Source organism: Moschus berezovskii, chromosome 23, assembly GCF_049115385.1.
Source record: "Moschus berezovskii isolate FMDL1 chromosome 23, NW_MosBer_1.0, whole genome shotgun sequence".
Classification (NCBI taxonomy): Eukaryota; Metazoa; Chordata; class Mammalia; order Artiodactyla; family Moschidae; genus Moschus; species Moschus berezovskii.
This window is the reverse complement of record NC_142482.1, coordinates 18,579,269-18,602,590: the sequence shown is the minus strand read 5'-3', so window position 1 is coordinate 18,602,590 and position 23,322 is coordinate 18,579,269. Positions and strand designations below refer to the sequence as shown.

Below are 23,322 nucleotides of genomic sequence, written 5' to 3'. Positions count from 1 at the left end.
GTCCTATTGTAGAATTCATGGAACTCTGTTCGGTGTTATATAGCAGCCTCGATGGGTGGGGGTTTGGGGAGAATGTATACATGTATATGTATGGCCGAGTCCCTTCACTGGTTCACGTGAAACTACCACAACATTGTTAATTGGCTATACCCCAATACAAAATGAAATGATTTTTTAAAAAAAGTCAACCACTTTTAATACATTCAGCAAATGCTATCACCCAAATAAAATACCAGCTCCTGAACAGAAAAAAAAGATGGAGTTGGAATCCTTACAGGAACACTCAGAACAAAAGGCAGTACAAATGTCTTAAAGATGACACAGAAAATGTTACTAAGGGAGATGGCCCTGCCTAAGCCGAAGAGAGGGAACAACTTATTTAAAAGTTCAGGTCTCTGTGGGGCTGATGCTGAGGCCAGCAGTTGAGTCGAGTCTGTTGTTAGGAAAACTTGTTCAAAAACCTTTTAGACAGTGGTTTTCAGAGTGGGACAGACTATTCACTCGCAACAGCAGCGGCTTCTGGGAATTAACAAATGCAAATTCCCAGGCCCCACCCCGACCTACTGAAGCTGCAGCGCCGTGGGTGAGGCCGGCACCCTCTGTTTGAACAAGCCCTCCAGGTGATGCCAACACACAGGCTCCAACCGAGAACCACAGGTGGAGAGTTACAAGTCAAGACAAGTCCAGGACGCCGCCGGAGAGCTAACCGGCCGACGCTGTGAAGAAAGAGGACTTGAAAATTTTCCACCGGTAGGTGGAGAAAACAGGTCACTGTCCCTGCGAAGGGTGAGTGGAGGGTAGGTGTTCGCAGAGGGAAGAGGAGCCCAGCCTCAGGGCAGAGGCGAGGCCCGGAGGGGGAGAGAGCTGGACGGAAGTTCCAGGCGGCGGGGAGACGAGGGGATGCGGCGTGGGGAGCACTACCTTCTGTGCTGCGATGCCCTCGCTCCGTAGACGGGTCACACGCACCCCGGCCTGCGCGGTGCAGGGGGGCAGGTGGCAGATGGCCAAGGGGGACGTCCATCCCACCCTGGGCAGGGAGGGCACTCTAAAGATTATTTGATTGAAGTATCAGTTCAGTTCAGTCGCTCGGTCGTGTCCGACTCTCCGCGACCCCATAAATCGCAGCACGCCAGGCCTCCCTGTCCATCACCAACTCCCGGAGTTCACTCAGACTCATGTCCACAGAGTCGGTGATGCCATCCAGCCATCTCATTCTCCGTCGTCCCCTTCTCCTCCCGCCCTCAACCTTTCCCAGCATCAGAGTCTTTTCCAGTGAGTCAACTCGTCGCATGAGGTGGCCAAAGTATTGCAGTTTCAGCGTTAGCATCAGTCCTTCCAATGAACACCCAGGATTGATCTCCTTTAGTTGACGTGTTAATACAATGTTGTTAGTTTCAGGCCCACAGCAAAGTGTCGCAGTTACATATGTGTTTTTTCATACACTTCTCCATTATAGTTTAGTCACAGGGTATTGAATACAGTTCCCTGTGCTGTATGGTAGGACTTTGTTGTTATCCATCCATACATACTAGTTTGTATCTGCTAATCCCAACCTCCCAAGCCACCCCTGCCCCCGTCCTGGCAACTACACACCTGTTCGCTCCGTAAATTTGTTTCTTTTCAAAGCTGCAGTCATTTGTGTGGTGACGTCACATGGTCTTGGACTGACTTCACTGAGCATGATAATCTCTAGGTCCACCCGTGGATCTGCAAGTGGCATTGTTGCATTATTTTTTATGGCTGAGTAATAGTCCATTGTAGATACATGCCACATCTTTATCCATTCCTCTGCTTGTGGACGTTAAGGCTGCTTCCGTGACTTGGCTGTTGTGAATGCTGCTGCTTCGAACATGGAGGTGCGTGTATCATTTTGAATTATAGTTTTGTCTGGATGTATGCCCAGGAGTGGGATTTTAGGATCATATGGCAACTCTATTTTTAGTTTTTTGAGGAATCTCTATACTGTTTTTCATTGTGGCCCCACCAATTTACATTCCTAGGAACAGTGTAGGGCAGTTCCCTTTCCTCCACAGAGACGGTACTTACTTTTTATTTTTGCTTACCGCTGTGTTCCCCAGTGCGTTCAGTATCCACTGACTGACTGACTAGATAAATGAGGTGTTTGAGTATTTTTAGAATCTATGGCAGGGGCCTGGATTAGTTAAAAACAAAAATTTTAACTAATTTGTTGCTGTAGGCATCTTATATATTAAAAATAGAAATAAAAAAATAATTGGCATGCATTTGATTTTCCTCCATAAAAATGGTATGCAAATTCCTCTAAAATAGAATATACCTATGTTTATAAATGGGGCTTCGCCGGTGGCTCAGCTGGTAGTGAGTCCCCTTACCAGTGCAGGAAATGTGGGTTTGATCCCTGGGTTGGGAAGATACCCTGGAAAAGGAAATGGGAACCCACTGCAGTATTCTTGCCTGGAAAATTCTATGGACAGAGGAAACTGCTGGGTTACAGTCCATGGGGTTGCAAAGAGTTGGACATGACTGAGCACATATAGTATCTACATTTTCCTTGAAAATTGTTAAAATGAAGCCTACTCCTTTAGACAGATGTCTTATACGCTTCTATAATAGTTTTCCTCATACTTTAAAAAAGTTGCTGCTGCTGCTGCTGCTAAATCACTTCAGTCCTGTCCAACTCTGTGTGACCCCATAGACAGCAGCCCACCAGGCTCCCCCGTCCCTGGGATTCTCCAGGCAAGAACACTGGAGTGGGTTGCCATTTCCTTCTCCAATGTGTGAAAGTGAAAAGTGAAAGTGAAGTCGCTCAGTCATGTCCGACCATCAGCGACCCCACGGACCGCAACCTACCAGGCTCCTCTGTCCATGGGATTTTCTAGGCAAGAGTACTGGAGTGGCTTGCCATTGCCTTCTCCGTTAAAAAAGTTAAGCCTTCTAATTAAAGAATCCTGGAAAATAAAAATAATGCAAAGAACAACTGAAGTTACTCCCAGCCCACACCTAGAGGGGAACAGAATCCATGGAGTTTTACAGCTGAGACCCTTGTGGTTGGCAGGCACCCCCACTTCCCTGAACCCTCTGCTCCCCCAACTTCCAGCTCAGGGTCTTATTCTTTGCACACTTATTTACTGATTTAAACCAAAGCTTCAGCATCAACTATCGTCTTTTACCATTTTAAGTACTTTTCCATCATGGTCATTGTGGGAGAAAAAAAAATCAAAACTCCTTCCTTGAAGAAGCCATGCTCTTTCTTCCAAGTGTGTCTTTCGTTTATCCATTAATTCTTAGTCTCCTTTAATCCCGCTCTGTGAATCCATCCATTCTTCTGGCTCCCATCATCTGAGGCTCATCTACCAATTGTTTGATCTTAGCTTTCCTTGCTATAATAATTTCACATCTCCATTTGCCTTTATGGGATTTCTTTTTGCTCTGTTACTTCGAAGTCTTTATGTCCAGAAGGGAATTCTGATTCCCTCCTCCTGGCTTGAAAAAAAAAAACAAAACAAAAGCCAGCTCTTTGGATTTGCCTGTTTGTGTCAATAGCATCATCATTCTTTTGGTCAACCAGCTTCTCTCCTCTCTGTTCGGAACCGTGGCCAGTTGGTAGTTTTTGTAAGAAAGCATCTGTGCTGACTCTTTTTTTTTTTTTTTTTTCGGCCACACTGTGCAGCATGCAGAGCCCCCAGCAGTGGAAGCGCAGAGTCTTAACCACCGGACCACCAGGGAAGTCCCTGTGCTGGCTCTTAACCCTTTTTATTTCTCATTCTTTTGTACCTAAATCACTTCAGTCGTCCCACGAGCGGATTCCCCTTCAAGGCTCGCTTCCAAGCCCTGCAGAATTAACCTTCGTAAAGACAACTACTCTTGTCCATCATTCTCTTTTTCAGGAAACTCTGGGGGCTTCCTGTTGTCCTAAGGGTGAAATCCACCATTCTCGGCCTGGTGCCTGGCTCCCCCACAATGAGTGATCCATCCTACAACCTCGTCCTCCCCTATTTTCCAGTGAAAAACACCTCTCTGACTAGGTTGTCCTGGATCCAGTCCCCTGAATCTCCACATTTCCTCTCCAGTCTTAGTTCAGATGCTAATATTTTCTCCAGAAAACCTTTTCTGGTCCACCAGGCCACAGCGATTTCCCCCTAGTTTGAACTTTGGAAGCCCTTCCTATCCTGAGTATTTTGTTCCTAATTATAAAATTGCAGCTTCTCTCCATGGAACTGAGTTCCTGCAGTGCGCTCAGCACTGCTCTGAGTTGTTCTTACTGTACTTACTCATCACACAGTCAGTGGAGTAAGTCCGGTTATCAGCTCTGTTTAACGAGTGAGAAAGCGGACATGAACAGGTGAAGTCACTTACCCAAGGTCACAGGACGGAAGAACCAGGATTTAAATCCAAACGGTGGCTCAGCATCTGCCCTCTTATCTGCTTGTCACCCCCTCTCAGTGTGCTGCCTTCCAGCACCCTTACACACTATTTGCGTGTGCACATTTGAATGCATGTTGTCTTCTGCACCCGCCCTTGAAGGCAGGAACCTTAACTCACGCATGCTCCAGAAGTCCCAGCAGAAAGCTGTGTGTCCATAAACGTTGACTGTTTGAGTTAAATGGTTTAGGGGGACTTTTTCCCTTCCTGAGATTATATAGTTCCTTTTCATGAATTGAAAGGATAGTCTCAAAGTCACATTTGACAAGTCATGACCAAAGGAAAGGTAAAATATCTGGGACTAAGCCAGTGTCCTGGCCTCAGTGCTTGGCTTCAGTGGAGTCTGATCGTTTCACAAACGACCCCTTGCTGAGGTCTGAAGAGTAATGAGGCTTGACGAACCTGCATGCTCTCCCTGTGCTTTGCAGGGGCTGGAGAGTGAACTTGGCCAAGGCCTGCATGTCTGCAAACAAGAATGAACCAGCCTTGGCTCTAGAAGTTGCAGCTGAATGGCCAGCATTGAAAATGCAGTGACTCTTTTCCACTGTTTTTTTTTTTTTCCCACTCTCTTCTCTTTTGAAGCTGAGGGTGAGTTTGAGAGAAAGGTTGGATACATTTTTCTGTGTTCTCAGCAGGGCCCTGACTGACAGGCTGCTTGAGAAAAATTCCGCCAGAATGCCCTGCGTACCAGGAGGAGGCAAACAGCCAGACGGATGATGGAGAAGACGTGTCTCAAACCACTGAATGGTGCCACAGGCTTACTTACAGCTCCGTCACGAGTTGTGTCTTTTGACTGTTTTCTCTTCCTAGAATGAAATGTCTTCAGAAGCTTTTCCAGATTGCTCATATGATTTATCAGTTTAGGTAAAATGAGGAAAGCTGTCTTTCTTAAGAGCCATTCACTTCTAAGGAGTGGATATGGACCTCAAGTTATATGCCAACTGAATGTTGAATAGTATTTTCTGGTATTTTTTAAGGACTTTATAAGTGAAAAGAATCACCTGTACTTATTTTGTGATTCTTAACTCACATAATATTCACCTTTTGCGAAGCCCTTAGAGACACATCTATGGTTTTTTTCTTTTGTTTTGGCTGTACCATGCAGCTTGTGGGATCTTACCTCCCTGACCAGGGGTTGAACCCTGGCCCTGGCAGTGAAAGCACCGAGTCTTACCCAGCAGGGGATTCCCAGAAACATGCACACTTTTAAATAAATAAAGTATTATTTATTTGGAGTTATGAACTAGGTCTGCTGGGCACAGAGTTGGGTCTGAACAAGCCTGGGCCTGGTTCCCGCCCTGGAGGCATTTGCCTGCTGGCTGTGAAGGCCAGACTGGGGCCCTCTGTGAGCCCCACATTTTCCCTCAGACATCCCTGCCTTTGTTTACACTCTACCGGACCTGATTTGATTTCTGGGGTTGTTTCCCCTGTGGACCTGGAGGTAACCACTCCCAAGGCTGCTGGATGTGGTTTCCACACTTTGCAAGTTTGTGCAGTGCCCAGCCTGCACATCAGGACATGATGGCCCTGAACACTGTGTCTAGATGGTTATTGCAGATCACCAAGCTAATTCATTCTGTGTTGGCATCACTGCTTTCACACCCAGAGTTCTGGAGGAGGTTAAGTTCTTCTGTTTCTGTGGACTAACCCTATAAGATACAGATTAAAGAAAAAGAAAAACCAGAAGCTTAAATACAAGACAATAATAAACTACAGATTAGACCACTTGGAAGATGCACTGTCAAACTTCAGAGTTGGAACCATAATAGTGGAGACATGGCCTAACAGTCAGAATATTTAACTTCTCCTATTGGTTCGGTTTATTAATATGTTGACCCTTGAGGGGATTATTTAACTTCTTTGAGCATCTGAGAAGGACTTACATGCTTCCCTGGGCTGTCACAAAAGAATCTGAAAAAGAATAGACATGTGTATATGCAAAACTGAATCACTTTGCTGTACGCATGGAGCTAACATATACTCCAATCTAAAATTTAAAAAAATTGCTAGCCCAAGCGATTAACATAAATATGCAGAAAAAAATGGCCATCCATTATCAGGATTTTTTTTGGTATTGTTTTGCTTTGTTTTGGCCCCAATGCACTGCAATTAGTTCCCCAACCAGGAATTGAACCTGTGCCCCATGCATTGGGAGTGTGGAGCCTTAACCACTGGACTGCTAGGGAAGTTCTGTGTTTGCATTATTTTGAATTTAGGCTGTCACAGTATTTTTTAGAAACATATTGCATTTGTAACAACAACAAAAAAGAGTGTACCAGAGACAGAGGTAGATAAAAATGCAATAGGCACTAGTAAGGTCCAGTCTTCCCCATAAGAAGGCTGTGGGAGCCATCTGCGGAGGTGAGTCCCGAGACGGATTACAGTTTTTCATTTTGCTGTGCACTGCAGTGAAGGACGGAGTCATAATTTGTAATCCTCTCTGCCGCCAACACTGAGCACATAGTGATGAGCTCTGTTTTTGAGATAAAAAAAAACAGATGAAACTCACAAATCCAGAGAAAAACAGAACATACACTGGTCCAAGCTCTCAAATTTCCCAAATCAACAAACATCTTCTTAGAATGCCTACTGTATGCCAGCCATACATAGACCCTGAGTGTACAGCAACGCACAAAACAGAGAAGTTTTTGCTTTTAAAACTGTGCTGTGCTGGCATCGCAACAAGATATGTAAACAGTAATTAAAGTATATTCATATTATAAGATGAAATCTAGGTGCATAATTAGGAGTCTGACAATTGCTAATTTTACAATTATTCAATACATTGAAATCCACATGCATAAAGCTTACCTCTAAAGGGAGTTTTTAGAACAAAATTAGCATTGATATGATTTGCCAGACTCTTTTTCTCCTGTAAGAGAGGCTTGTTTGTACATTCTTTATGGTGTCTATTTACAGAGACCCAATCTGTGATATACAAAGGACAAATTTTCCCAGAGACCCTCTAGCAGCATTATCAGCTTTATTATTTATCTTGGAAGCATTCACTGAACACTTACTAAATTGTAAGGAGATACCAGACTCTGCCTTTAGAAATCACTCTTCAATACAGTCCCCTAAGTACATGTCCTTGAAATGTGGCTAGTTCAAATTGAGATGTGCTATAAATATAGAACAGACCCTGGATTTTGAAGACTTATGAAAAAAAATAGGAACTATCTCTTTAGTAATTTTATATTGATTACATATTGAAATGATATTATTTTGGATTCATTAGATATATTAAGATCCAATTTATGTTTCTTTTTGCTGTTTAAAATGTGGCTACTAGAATATTTACAGTTAAAAATGTAACATGTGTGTGTTTTCTATTATCTTTATGCTGGATCTGCTGCTTTAGAAGTTAATAGACTAGGTAGACAGATACACAAGCAAATAATCAGACAGACAAGTGCTTTAGGGAAGGAGGGATGAAGCGCAGAGGAAGGCGCAGGCCTTTCCCTGGTGTGACCAGAAACAGATTTAAAGGAGGAAGGAGGGCAGACCTGGAAGACAGAGAAGCATGAATGAGGCAGGAAAGAACGCCTGGTAGCTTCAAGGAAAGCTCTGCCTTTAGGGGGACAGAGGAAACAACCTCGCGGCACCAGCAGGAAGCTGTAGGAAAGGTTGTCGTAGTTTACTAAAATATGTTAAAATTACGTGTTGCTTAGTTAGAACGTTAGTATTCGCAGATCTTGCTATCTGAACGACAATACTCGTTTAGAAAAATTACCCAACTCGAATGGCTGTATTATCTCAGACACCACTAGATGGCACTGTGCTCTAGGACGGAAAAGCAGGTAGGTTAGGAAAAGTGGCGATTTCTTGGCTGTCTCAGCGGCTTAAGTTTTTCAAGAGTATGCTTTTTTGAGCATGCAAACCTGATACATACGTGTCTATTTAATTAGATACATCTATACCTAATACTGCACTAATACACGACGTCCATCATAAGACATACATATAGAAAAATTGAAGTATAGAAGACTATGATGAAAATTTCATTGAAGCCCTAGATGTTTTCCTACACTCCGGTGGATCATTTTGGGGTTATGTGCACCTCCCCGGGTGTGTGTACCCCACTTCGGAGAACATGGATATATTTCATGATTTTTATCAAGATTTTTTATTTTTTTCATGTCAACCCTTTTAAAGTAATGAAATTAAAGACTAAAATGAGAAAAGGTCAAGACGTGGTTGCCTGGAGATATTTATCATTTTCCATTTAAACCAAATTTCATCTAATATAACAGAAAAATGAATGAGGTAAAACAGCAAAGCAAGTACTATGGAATTTTTTTCTGTTATATATTTTATTGTTTAAAAATCAAAGAGGTTAAAAAATTTAAAAAGTGACAACAAGCAAAGCAAACCAAAAAAGGATATAAATGATATAAATATTGTTGCTGTCCTATGCCAAACAGACATGAAGAATTAAGTTTAAAAAAAAAAACCCACCAAAAATTCCAAACAAGGGGAATAATTCCTGACTTTAGTAGAGAAATATGATTTCATTTATGCCCAGGTTTCAGAGCATTGTCTCTGTAGAAGGTTTTTGTTGTTTTGTAAAGTATGCTGTACTTCTGGATTTCGGAGAACAAGTGATCCTCAGTGATCAGGTGACTCCGCTGGTCAGGTGATCCCTGCTGGTCCAGTCAGCTGTGGATCCAGGGTCTGATTGCAGAGTGATATCCACTCCCATGAGTGGGAGGTGGGATCGGATTTCAGAGAATAAGGATTACAAAGTAGACAACACCCCACAAGTATTATTGAAAGAAGGATAATTCCAGGTAATTACATTTGTGTGAGATTAATTTTTTGCTTTGTAAGACATTGCCATGGGCACTTGCCATCAGCGTGCACAAGAATTAAGTCATGTGCTGCTGCTGATATTCAACACTCCTGCAAGGAGTGCAGGGTGGAGAGCAGAGAAGAGGCTCTGTGTGCTGGCGGTGGGGGTGGAAACTGGCAGGGCAGGCCTTCAGGTAGGTAGATATTTTCAGGAACTGATTTAATGAGCCTAATTCTTGCATCTCCTCAAATCTGGAAAAGCACTAAAATCCTTCACGGTGAAGACTGTGCCTTGTGACTAGCAGAAGCCTTCTGTTAAAAAATACGTGCTTGATTGCGTGTACTCCCCTTTCCTGGAATCACATCTACACCGACTTTTCCCCTGCCTCTAGAAACAGTTTCAGAGCTATCTGAGGTGCTATCTCCTGGTCCTAATTTTGCCCCAAATAAAACTTAACTCGCAACTCTTACATTGTGCATTTTTAAAAGTTGACATATTGTTAAGAAGGGGCTTCCCAGGTGGCTCCATGGTAAAGAAACTGCCTGCCAATGTAGGAGATGTGGGTTCCATCCCTGGGTTGGGAAGACCCCCTGAAGAAGGAAATGGCAACCTACTCCAGTATTCTTGCTTGGGAAATCGTAGAGGAGGCTGGCAGGCTACAGTCCGTGGGGTTGCCAAAGAGTTGGACATGTCTTAGCAACTACACCACAGGAAATTGACAAGAAGGCTGGATTTAGGAGTTAGTAGCCCCTGTGACGGAGAAGGCAATGGCAAACCACTCCAGTACTCTTGCCTAGAAAATCCTATGGATGGAGGAGCCTGGTAGGCTGCAGTCCGTGGGGTTGCTAAGGGTCGGACATGACTGAGCGACTTCACTTTCACTTTTCACTTTCACACATTGGAGAAGGAAATGGCAACCCACTCCAGTGTTCTTGCCTGGAGAATCCCAGGGATGGGGGAGCCTGGTGGGCTTCCGTCTATGGGGTCACACAGAGTCGGACACGACTGAAGTGACTTAGCAGCAGCAGCAGCCCCTGTGAGCTGACTGTGGCTCAGATCATGAACTCCTTATTGCCAAATTCAGACTTAAATTGAAGAAAGTAGGGAAAACCACTAGACCTTTCAGATATGACCTAAATCAAATCCCTTATGATTATACAGTGGAAGTGAGAAATAGATTTAAGGGTCTAGATCTGATAGATAGACTGCCTGATGAACTCTGGACGGAGGTTCGTGACATTGTACAGGAGACAGGGACCAAGACCATCCCCATGGAAAAGAAATGCAAAAAAGCAAAATGGCTGTCTGAGGAGGCCTTACAAATAGCTGTGAAAAGAAGAGAAGCGAAAAGCAAAGGTGAAAAGGAAAGATAATAAGCATCTGAATGCAGAGTTCCAAAGAATAGCAAGGAGAGATAAGAAAGCCTTCCTCAGCGATCAATGCAAAGAAATAGAGGAAAGCAACAGAATAGGAAAAACAAGAGATCTTTTCAAGAAAATTAAAGATATCAAGGGAACATTTCATGCAAAGACGAGCTTGATAAAGGACAGAAATGGTATGGACCTAACAGAAGCAGAAGATATTAAGAAGAGGTGGCAAGAATATACAGAAGAACTGCACAAAAAAGATCTTCACGACCAAGATAATCACGATGGCGTGATCACTCACCTGGAGCCAGACATCTTGGAATGTGAAGTCAAGTGGGCCTTAGAGAGCATCACTACGAACAAATCTAGTGGAGGTGATGGAATTCCAATTGAGCTATTTCAAATCCTGAAAGATGATGCTGTGAAAGTGCTGCACTCAATATGCCAGCAAATTTGGAAAACTCAGCAGTGGCCACAGGACTGGAAAAGGTCAGTCTTCATTCCAATCCCAAAGAAAGGCAATGCCAAAGAATGCTCAAACTACCGCACAATTGCACTCATCTCACACGCTAGTAAAGTGATGCTCAAAATTCTCCAAGCCAGGCTTCAGCAATGTGTGAACCATGAACTTCCAGATGTTCAAGCAGGTTTTAGAAAAGGCAGAGGCACCAGAGATCAAATTGCCAACATCTGCTGGATCATGGAGAAAGCAAGAGAGTTCCAGAAAAACATCTATTTCTGCTTCATTGACTATGCCAAAGCCTTTGACTGTGTGGATCACAATAAACTGTGGAATATTCTGAAAGACATGGGAATCCCAGACCACCTGACTGCCTCTTGAGAAACCTGTATGCAGGTCAGGAAGCACCAGTTAGAACTGGTCATGGAACAACAGACTGGTTCCAAATAGGAAAAGGAGTATGTCAAGGTTGTATATTGTCACCCTGCTTATTTAACTTATATGCAGAGTACATCATGAGGAACGCTGGGCTGGAAGAAGCACAAGCTGGAATCAAGATTGCTGGGAGAAATATCAATAACCTCAGATATGCAGATGACACTACCCTTATGGCAGAAAGTGAAGAGGAACTCAAAAGCCTCTTGATGAAAGTGAAAGAGGAGAGTGAAAAAGTTGGCTTGAAGCTCAACATTCAGAAAACGAAGATCATGGCATCTGGTCCCATCACTTCATGGGAAATAGATGGGGAAACAGTGGAAACAGTGTCAGACTTTATTTTTCTGGGCTCCAAAATCACTGCAGATGCTGATTGCAGCCATGAAACTAAAAGACGCTTACCCCTTGGAAGGAAATTTATGACCAACCTAGATAGTATATTAAAAAGCAAAGACATTACTTTGCCAACCAAGGTCCGTCTAGTCAAGGCTGTGGTTTTTCCCGTGGTCATGTATGGATGTGAGAGTTGGACTGTGAAGAAAGCTGATCGCCGAAGAATTGATGCTTTTGAACTGTGGTGCTGGAGAAGACTCTTGAGAGTCCCTTGGACTGCAAGGAGATCCAACCAGTCCATCCTAAAGGAGGTCAATCCTGGGTGTTCATTGGAAGGACTGATGCTAAAGCTGAAACTGCAATACTTTGGCCACCTCATGCAACGAGTTGACTCACTGGAAAAAGAGTCTGATGCTGGGAGGGATTGGGGGCGGGAGGAGAAGGGGACGACAGAGAATGAGATGGCTGGCTGGCATCACCGACTTGATGGACATGAGTTTGAGTGAACTCCGGGAGTTGGTGATGGACAGGGAGGCCTGGTGTGCTGTGATTCATGGGGTCCCAAAGAGTCTGACACGACTGAGCAACTGAACTGAACTGAACTGAGCCCCTGTGGTCACCGTGATGCTCTTCTAACCAGTTTGTTCGTCAGTCAGAACTCGCTGCGACTCGAACAGGAAGCAGGGCCCCTTCCTCAGCGTGGGGTCCAGCATCTCTCAGACCGCACGGGCTGCCTTGCGATGACTCTCCAGACGCTTGTACCAACTGTGCGGATGTTTTCAGTGTGTATTTGCCTCAGTTCAGTACATTTTCAGCCCTCGATTCCCATCTAAGTTTCCCCCTTCCATCACCCTCTGGCCAGGCTGTTGTCCTGGGGTCTGGGATGGGATGTGTGTGTCTCGTGTGACCACCTTCCTGCCTCCCTCACCTCCTCCCTCCTCCTTTCGGGTCTCTGAGTCCTCTGATGTGCTGCGGCTTCACGGAGGAAAGGCAGGGGGTCACTGCTGCTCGTGATCACCCCTCCCACCATCTTTTCCAGTTACACAAAGACTAGCTCTCTCTCCAATAAAAAGGTAATAAAATAAAAAAGAAAACAGTTTCAAAAAATAATAAGAAAAAATTAAGGAAAAAAAGCAGCAACATCGCTCTCTCTTCAGGGGCCCCTGGAAACACCTCAGAGGTCCCAGGGCCTCGCTGCAGCCCAATTCCCACCAGCGATCCGGTGCCACCTCTTGCTGTCCTAACGCCCTTTGGGTGGCACCCCAGAGACTCAGCTCACAGCCCCCTTGCCCAGTGGACAGCTGTCTTGGGTGGAGAAGCAGCAAGAATTCTTAGCTCCAGCTGTCTCCCACGGTGTGCACTTGGCCCCGGGGGAGCCCCGCACCCCTGACCAAGCCATCCGAGGGCCACCCGCCTCTCCCCGTCTCCGGTCGCTGTCCACGCCACTCTTTCCTGTCTAGGGAAGCAGGCTAGCTCAGCTGGCAACCCACTGGGAGAGGACCAGCTCCCCTTCCTGAGACCCCCAGTTTCTACCAGGGATTCTCTTAAAGCCTCCTTTGATTGGTTTCATTCACGAGGAGAAGAAACCACCCTATTTTTCTTCCCCCTCCTTGCACGCCAAGGGGTGGCCTTCCAGCTTGGGCAATTGCATCTTCTCAACCCTCCCCTCCAGCCCCTAGTCATTATCCCTGAGTACAGAGCATCCTTCAAATATTCACTTACTTAATCTTCATACTGGTGCAATAAGATACGTTTTAGATGAGGAAACTGAGTCACCAAGAGGTTTTGAGCTTGTGAAGGTCACACAGCGAGCAAATGGAAAAGCTGGGCTTCAGAACTAGACAGTCTGTGTTTGGAGCCCGTGGTCTTGGGCACGAAGCTTTCTGAGGTGTGTGTGGCAGGGAAAAGAGCCAGAGGGCATATGTGGGCTATAGGTAAGAGAGCAAGGTGGCCGTCTCTTACTAAGTCCTGGAAGGTGTCTGGCCCCCAGTGTTTGTGGCCTTCCTGAGAAGTCTCCTCAGCTTTGAGCATTTTCTACTTCCAGGACAAGAGGAAGGCGATGTCTACAGGAACCCTAAAGGCATTTGTTACCTTGAGAGTCTTTAAAAAATTCTTCATGTGGCTATATTTTTAAGCCGATCAGCCATGACTACATGACATAAGGAGCCTTTAATTTAAAAGCATGATTGAGCCCACAGAACACCTGGCTTTTCTTAATGTCCATGCTAGAGTTTTGATGGATGGATGAAGTTGTTAGTTTTTTCCTTTATTATTATTTTTTAAAAGTTGAAATGTAGTTGATTTACAGTATTGTGTTAATTTCAGATGTACAGCAAAGTGATTCAGTCTTATATATAATTTTTCAGATTCTTTTCTAAGTTGTTATGAAATATTGATACAGTTACCTGTGCTGCACAGTAAGCCCTTTTGTCTAATCTATTTTATATATAATAGCATGTATCTGTTAATCCCAAACTCATTTATCCTCCTCTCCTTTGCCCTTTGGTAACCATAAGTTTGTTTTCAATGTCTGTGAGTGTGTTTCTGTTTTGCACATAAGTTCGTTTGTATTCTATTTTAGGTTCCGCATATAGGTGATATATGATAATTGTCTTTGACTTACTTCACTTACTTTGATATTGCTGCAAATGGCATTATTTCATTCTTTTCTCTGGTTGAGAAATGTTCCATCGTATATGTGTACCACAGTTTATCTGTTCATCTGTTGAAGGACACTTATGCCGCTTCCATGTTTTGACTCTTGTGAATTGTGCTGCAATGAACGTTGGGGGGCATGCATCTTTTCAAATTAGAGTTTTCACCTTTTCCAGACATATGCCCAGGAGTGTGATTACTGGAATAAGTTGTTAGTGTTATAATTGGGATATTTTGTGTGGCCATTTTTTATCAAAGTAAGGAATAGAATTTAGGGGAGGAAGTAAGCCAAAGTCTCTATTTTCTCTTAACTGCTGCTGCTAAGTCGCTGCAGTCGTGTTCGACTCTGTGCGACTCTTGTAGACGGTAGCCCAACAGGCTCCCCCGTCCCTGGAATTCTCTAGGCAAGAACGCTGGAGTGGGTTGTCATTTCCTTCTCCAATACATGAAAGTGAAAAGTGAAAGTGAAGTCGCTCAGTCGTGTCCGACTCTTAGCGACCCCATGGACTGCAGCCAACCAGGCTCCTCTGTCCATGGGATTTTCCAGGCAAGAGTACTGGAGTGGGTTGCTATTGCCTTCTCTGCTCTCAACTGCAAACCTGGGTAAATAATACCATGTTAGGTTGACAAGTAACCATAATTTCTTGGGTAAAAGTTCTTGATTAATTACTTGTCTATTTATTGAAGCATAATTTTGATACCCTTTGGCAATTCTTCCTTTTGGCAACCATTTTCCTGTTCGCTTTGGTCCTTGGAAATGGCTGAGGACTTGAATTATGACCCTCCTTATTAGCACTTTACTGAGTCATAATGGGCGGTGGGTGGGGGGGAAGGGGGGAGGGTCAGTCACGCCCACTGTCTTCCTTAAATCTGGAGAAAGTCACCATCTTCACGGCCCTGGGGGTTGGATTCTGCCATTCTGAGGTGAATGGAGGATCCTGTAGATAATCTTTATTTTAAAATTTAAATTAAGAAGTCACAAAAAAGGGAGGTGATGAGTTCTCTGTGCCCCACAGGAAGGAACTGTCTCAGAACCTGGCTGACCTGATTCTGCCGATGACTCAGCTCGGAAGGCCGCCTCATCGGGAAAGTGAATCATGTAAGTAACGCGTGTAACAGGGAGAGAGGCTCCCTGGTGCTGTATTTAGGGCAAGGTCTTACCACCCTCCTGCCTGTGACTTCTGGATATGTCAGGTAGGTCCGTGTGGGCAGGGCACTTTTCTGAGGAGGTGGTCACCAGGCTAACTTCTCTTGCCTCGATTGTGCCATCTTGAAGATCAAGTTCTTGAAGTTCCCAGACGTTGAATTAAAGAAGCATTCAATTTCACGTTAGCCTGAGGGGCTGCGATGCTGTGACACGAATTCTCTTGAGAAATATAAACATCACACCAGATGTGTGGCCTAGTGTTTTCACAGCTTTCTTTGCGGTTACATGTGTGTTATATGCTAATGACTGTAATGACACTAGACCCAGCTCTGTTAGTCCTGCTTATAGTCATGATCCATTGATATTAATGCACTTTCACTGCCTACTGGTCTCACTTCTAGGATCTAGAATTTTCCTGTTAGTCTATGACACTTGTAAGCTGGGGACAGACTGAATTGTTAGGATCAAACAACTTATCAGGCAACATGTAGTTTTCTACTTGACAAAATTAAACAGAATATAGTGTCTAAATATTCTTTATTGTATTCCTGTGTTCTGCCAGCTTTTGCAGGATGAGGAACTGATATTAAATGAACAATTCTGTTTATATATGAATTATTTAAATGCAGATGAGCAAAAACCTCAGAATGAAGATGACACCACCCTTATGGCAGAAAATGAAGAGGAACTCAAAAGCCTCTTGATGAAAGTAAAAGAGGAGAGTGAAAAGTTTGGCTTGAAGCTCAACATTCAGAAAATGAAGATCATGGCATCTGGTCCCATCACTTCATGGGAAATAGATGGGGAAACAGTGGAAACAGTGTCAGACTTTATATTTCTGGGCTCCAAAATCACTGCAGATGCTGATTGCAGCCATGAAATTAAAAGACGCTTACTCCTTGGAAGGAAAGTTATGACCAACCTAGATAGCATATTAAAAAGCAGACATTATTTTGCCAACCAAGGTCCGTCTAGTCAAGGCTGTGGTTTTTCCCGTGGTCCTGTATGGATGTGAGAGTTGGACTGTGAAGAAAGCTGATCGCTGAAGAATTGATGCTTTTGAACTGTGGTGCTGGAGAAGACTCTTGCGAGTCCCTTGGACTGCAAGGAGATCCAACCAGTCCATTCTAAAGGAGATCAACCCTGGGTGTTCATTGGAAGGACTGATGCTAAAGCTGAAACTCCAATACTTTGGCCATCTCATGCGACAAGTTGACTCACTGGAAAAGAGTCTGATGCTAGGAAGGATTGGGGGCGGGAGGAGTCGGGGATGACAGAGAATGAGATGGCTGGATGGCATCACCAACTCGATGGACATGAGTTTGAGTGAACTCCGGGAGTTGGTGATGGACAGGGAGGCCTGGTGTGCTGTGATTCATGGGGTCGCAAAGAGTCAGACACGACTGAGCGACTGAACTGAACTGAACTGAGCATAATAAATTATACATTCATTAAATTCATTGTGGTATTATTCTATTACATTCATCATAAACATACAGATTTATGATTTTTAAAAATAATGAAGTAAACAAATGAATATAAAGTGTTGACCTTTTCTCCTTGTCTGCCCTGGGGTACATGCTCTCTACTTGGACTTCTCTGCAGAGGTTCATGAACTTATAGGTAAGATCCATTTTTCACACAGCTCTGTAAATAAAAGTGAAAACCAATACAATCATTCTGGATGGAACTTCTCAGAACCTGCTTTTCCAGCTTCTTGTTTTCTGGGCACAATTACGAGATTATTTCTAAGGTGAAAACTGATTCTGTAGGTCTCAAAGTTCTAAATTTTAAGGGAAATAGCTCAGTCATGTGTGGGAGTGCAGTTATCGCAAATAAGTGGAAAACGACGTCAGTGGGTGATGTCACCCAGTGAATCATGCCTCTCTGAGAGTCCTTTTGCCTCCGTGGAATCAAAGTTCACTTGAGAGATGGTGGTGCCCAGGACCTGGGAAATATGCATCTGTGTCCCGAATCCCTGTTATATGGCCTGAGTCATAGGTACACAAGATGACAGGGTGGCTAACGACTAATGTGAGAACTTACTCACAGGAGTAACTTCATTTGGTTCATCATGTAAGCCCCAATAAAGTCACTTTTAATTGACTGGAAGGAAGGGTACATTAAATTTTTCTTCCATGGTAGTTTGAATAAAAGGAATGAAGGAGGTATCAATTCAGTTCAGTTGCTCAGTAGTGTCCTACTCTTTGCAGCCCCATGGACTGCAGCATGCCAGGCTTCCCTGTCCATCACCAACTCCAGAAGCTTGCTCAAACTCACGTCCGTCGAGTCAATGATACCATCCAATCATCTCATCCTGTTGTTCCCTTCTCCTCCCGGCTTCAACCTTGCCCAGAATCAGGGTCTTTTCTAATGACTCAGCTCTTCGCATGAGGTGGCCAAAGTATTGGAGCTTCAACTTCAGCATCAGTCCTTCCAATGAATATTTAGGACTGATCTCCTTTAGGATGGACTGGTTGGATCTCCTTGCAGTCAGTCCAAGGGACTCTCAAGAGTCTTCTCCAATACCACAGTTCAAAAGCATCAATTCTTCAGTGCTCAGCTTTCTTTGTGGTCCAGCTCTCACATCCATACATGACTACTGGGAAAACCATAGCCTTGACTAGATGGACCTTTGTCAGCAAAGTAATGTCTATGCTTTTTAATATGCTGTCTAGGTTGATCATAGCTTTTCAACCAAGGAGCAAGCGTCTTTTAATTTCATGGCTTCAGTCATCATCTGCAGTGATTTAGGAGCCCAAGAAAATAAAGTCTGTCACTGTTTCCACTGTTTCCCTATCTATTTGCCATGAAGTGATGGGACCAGATGCCATGATCTTAGTTTTTTGAATGTTGAGTTTAAGTCAGCTTTTTCACTCTCCTCTTTCACTTTCATCAAGAGGCTCTTCAGTTCCTCTATGCTTTCTGTGATAAGGGTGGTGTCATCTGTATATTTGAGGATATTGATATTTCTCCCAGCAATCTTAATTCCAGTTTATGCTTCATCCAGCCTGGCATTTCATATAATATACTCTACATGTAAGTTAAATAAGCAGGGTGACAATATATAGCCATGATGTATTCCTTTTCCTATTTTGAACCAGTCTGTGGTTTCATGTTCGGTTCTAACTGTTGCTTCTTGACCTGCATACAGATTTCTCAGGAGGCAGGTAAGGTGGTCTGGTATTCCCATTTCTTTAAGAATTTTCTTGTTTGTTGTGATCCACACAGTCAAAGGCTTTGGCATAGTCAATAAAGCAGAAGTAGATATTTTTCTGGAAGTCTCTTGCTTTTTCTATAATCCAATGGATATTGGCAATTTGATCTCTGGTTCCTCTGCCTTTTATAAATCCATCTTGAACATCTTGAAATTCTCAGTTCAGTTCAGTATCTCGCTTGGAGAATTTTGAGCATTACTTCACTAGCATCTTCACTAGCATGTGAGATGAGTGCAATTGTGCGGTAGTTTGAGCATTCTTTGGCATTGCCTTTCTTTGGGATTGGAATGAAAACTGACCTTTTCCAGTCTTATGGCCACTGCTGATTTTTCCAAATTTGCTGGCATATTGAGTGCAGCACTTTCCCAGCATCATCTTTTAGGATCTGAAATAGCTCAATTGGAATTCCATCACCTCCACTAGCTTTGTTTGTAGTGATGCTTCCTAAGGCCCAGTTGACTTCGCATTCCAGGATGTTTGGCTCTAGGTGAGTGATTACACCATCATGGCTATCTAGGTCACAAAGATCTTTTTTGTATAGTTCTTCTGTGTATTCTTGCCACCTGTTCTTAATATCTTCTGCTTCTGTTAGGTCCATACCATTTCTGTCCTTTATTGTACCCATCTTTCCATGAAATGTTCCCTTGGTATCTCTGATTTTCTTGAAGAGATTTCTAGTCTTTCCCATTCTATTGTTTTCCTCTATTTCTTTGCACTGATCACTGAGGAAGATTTTATCTCTCCTTGCTATTCTTTGGAACTCGACATTAAGATGGGTATATCTTTCCTTTTCTCCTTTGCCTTTCTTCTCTTCTTTTCTTAGCTATCTGTAAGGCCTCCTCAGACAGCCATTTTGCCTTTTTGCATTTCTTTTTCTTGGGGATGGTCTTGCTCCCTGTCTCTTGTACAACATCACGAACCTCTGTCCATAGTTCTTCAGGCACTCTGACTATCAGATCTAATCCCTTGGACCTATTTGTCATTTCCACTGCATAATTATAAGGGGTTTGATTTAGGTCATCCCTGAATGGTCTAGTGGTTTCCCCTACTTTCTTCAATTTAAGCCTGGATTTGGCAATAAGTAGTTCATGATCTGAGCCACCATCAGCTCCCAGTCTTTTTTTGCTGACTGTATAGAGCTTCTCCATTCTTGGCTGCAAAGAATGTAGTCAATCTGATTACGGTATTTACCATCTGGTGATGTCCATGTGTAAGATCGTCCCTTGTGTTGTTGGAAAAGGGTGTTTGCTATGACCAGTGTGTTCTCTTTGCAAAACTTTATTAGCCTTTGTTCTGCTTCATTCTGTACTCTAAGACCAAATTGCCTGTTACTCCAGGTGTTTCTTGACTTCCTACTTTTGAATTCCAGTCCCCTATAATGAAAAGGACATCTTTTTTGGTGTTAGTTCTAGAAGGTCTTGTAGGTCTTCATAGAACTGTTCAACTTCAGCTTCTTTGGCATTAGTGGTTGGGGCATAGACTTGGATTACTGTGATATTGAATGGTTTGCCTTGGAAATGAACGGAGATCATTCTGTCATTTTTGAGACTGCACCTAAGTACTACATTTTGGACTCTTTTGTTGACTATGAGGGCTACTTCATTTCTTCTAAGGGATTCTTGCCCACAGTAGTAGATATAATGGTCATCTGAGTTATATTCGCCCATTCCAGTCCATTTTAGTTCACTGATTCCTAAACTGTCCATGTTCACTCTTGCCATTTCCTGTTTGACCACTTCCAAGTTACCCTGATTCATGGACCTAACATTCCAGGTTCCTCCTATGCAATATTGTTCGCTACAGCATCAGATTTTACTTCCATCATGTCACATCCACAGCTGAAGTCGTTTTCACTTTGGCTCCATCTTTTCATTGTCTGTGAAGTTATTTCTTCACTCTTCTCCAGTAGCAGATTGAGCACTACTGACCTGGGGAGTTCATCTTTCAGTGTCCTATCTTTTTGCTCTTTCACACTGTTCATGGGGTTCTCAGGCAAGAATACTGAGGTGGTTTGCCATTCCCTTCTCCATTGGACCACATTTTGTCAGAACTCTCCACCATGACCCGTCTGTCTTGAGTGGCCCTATATGGCATGGCTCATAGTTTCATTGAGTTAGACAAGGCTGTGGTCCATGTGATCAGTTTGGTTAGTTTTCTGTGATTGTGGTTTTCATTCTGTCTGCCCTCTGATGGAGGATAAGGAGGGATAGGACATTTATTTAAGTCAACATTTATTTAAGCCAGAGAAAAAACTCCTCTGCACAGAATAGTTCCATTTGCTAAGTGCTGTGTCTCAGCCTCATTGCCATGGCGTCTGAGAGCTCTTGCCCAGACTCAGGCTGGGTTGATCCAACCAGACCACTGGTTCACTACTTCAGCATCTTTCTCTTCTCCAAGGCTGTTTATGTCTCGTTTGTCCAGGGAGATGTTTTTTGATTTCAAATTTCTTTTTTCACACCCTGTGGGATCTTAGTTTCCCAGCTAGGGATCGAACCTGCACTCTCTGCATTGGAAGTGCACAGTCTTGACCACCAGACCACCAGGGAAGACCCTGATTCCACATTTTTAAAGTCTAACTCAGAATATTTCAGTGTTTTCACAGACATTACTTCATTTGATTCTCATAATCCACCAAGGTGGCCAGACTAGGTTGTTAGTGTCCCCATTTTATGGATAAAGAAACAGAGTCTCAGGGAGGTTCAGTTCAGTTCAGTCGCTCAGTCGTGTCAGACTCTTTGTGGCCCCATGAATCACAGCACACCAGGCCTCCCTGTCCATCACCAACTTCCAGAGTTTACTCAAACTCATGTCCATCGAGTTGGTGATGCCATCCAGCCATCTCATTCTCTGTCGTCCCCTTCTCCTCCTGCCCCTAATCCCTCCCAGCATCAGAGTCTTTTCCAGTGAGTCAACTCGTTGCATGAGGTGGCCAAAGTATTGCAGTTTCAGCTTTAGCATCAGTCCTTCCAATGAACACCCAGGATTGATCTCCTTTAGAATGGACTGGTTGGATCTCCTTGCAGTCCAAGGGACTCTCAAGAGTCTTCTCCAGCACCACAGTTCAAAAGCAACAATTCTTCGGCGCTCAGCTTTCTTCACAGTCCAACTCTCACATCCATACATGACCACGGGAAAAACCATAGCCTTGACTAGACGGACCTTTGTTGGCAAAGTAATGTCTCTGCTTTTTAATATGCTATCTAGGTTGGTCATAACTTTCCTTCCAAGGAGTAAGCGTCTTTTAATTTCATGGCTGCAGTCAGCATCCGCAGTGATTTTGGAGCCCAAAAAAATAATGTCTGACACTGTTTCCACTGTTTCCCCATCTATTTCCCATGAAGTGATGGGACCAGATGCTATGATCTTCGTTTTCTGAATGTTGAGTTTCAAGCCAACTTTTTCGCTCTCCTCTTTCACTTTCATCAAGAGGCTTTTGAGTTCCTCTTCACTTTCTGCCATAAGGGTGGTGTCATCTGCATATCTGAGGTTATTGATATTTCTTCCAGCAATCTTGATTCCAGCTTGTACTTCTTCCAGCCCAGCGTTCCTCATGATGTACTCTGCATATAAGTTAAATAAGCAGGGTGACAATATACAACCTTGATGTACTACTTTTCCTATTTGGAACTAGTCTGTTGTTCCATGTCCAGTTCTAACTGTTGCTTCCTGACCTGCATATAGGTTTCTCAAGAGGCAGGTCAGGTGGTCTGGTATTCCCATCTCTTTCAGAATGTTCCACAGTTTATTGTGATCCACACAGTCAAAGGCTTTTGCATAGTCAAGAAAGCAGCAAAGTTGTGCAGCCCAGCATCGCCTCAGGGAGGTTGCTGCTGCTGCTGCTAAGTCACTTCAGTCATGTCCGACTCTGTGTGACCCCATAGACGGAAGCCCACCAGGCTCCCCCATCCCTGGGATTCTCCAGGCAAGAACACTGGAGTCGGTTGCCATTTCCTTCTCCAATGTGTGAAAGTGAAAAGTGAAAGTGAAGTCGCTCAGTCGTGTCCGACCCTTAGCGACCCCACGGACTGCAGCCTACCAGGCTCCTCCATCCATGGGATTTTCTAGGCAAGAGTACTGGAGTGGCTTGCCATTGCCTTCTCCATCAGGGAGGTTAAATGACCTTTAATAAGTGGTTGACCTAAGAGGAGAATGTTCATCTTCTGACTCCTACCCTAAACAAAGGATAAGAAAAATTACAGCATAGGAAGTATATTTTGATATAACATTAAGCATATTGAGATAGATTCTAGTGTATATTTTATTATATCCCAATATAAATGTCTTCAGTTCAGTTCAGTTCAGTCTCTCAGTTGAATCTGACTCTCTGTGACCCCATGGACTAAAGCATGCCAGGCTTCCCTGTTCCTCGCCAACTCCCAGAGCTTGCTCAAACTCATGTCCATTGAGTCGGTGATGCCATCCAACCATTTCATCCTCTGTCATCCCCTTCTCCTCCTGCCTTCAATCTTTTCCAGCATCATGGTCTTTTCAAATGAGTCAGTTCTTTGCATCAG

General features: G+C 43.8%; 1 long non-coding RNA gene across 1 annotated transcript; it reads left to right on the top strand.

Moving 5' to 3' along the window:
- Window positions 1-624: 624 nt before the first annotated feature.
- On the top strand, window positions 625-16,766 carry LOC129543868 (uncharacterized). The gene is made up of 3 exons (XR_008683350.2): window positions 625-786; window positions 15,460-15,542; window positions 16,220-16,766. It is a non-coding gene; the product is annotated as an uncharacterized LOC129543868 (long non-coding RNA).
- The last annotated feature ends 6,556 nt before the right edge of the window (window positions 16,767-23,322 follow it).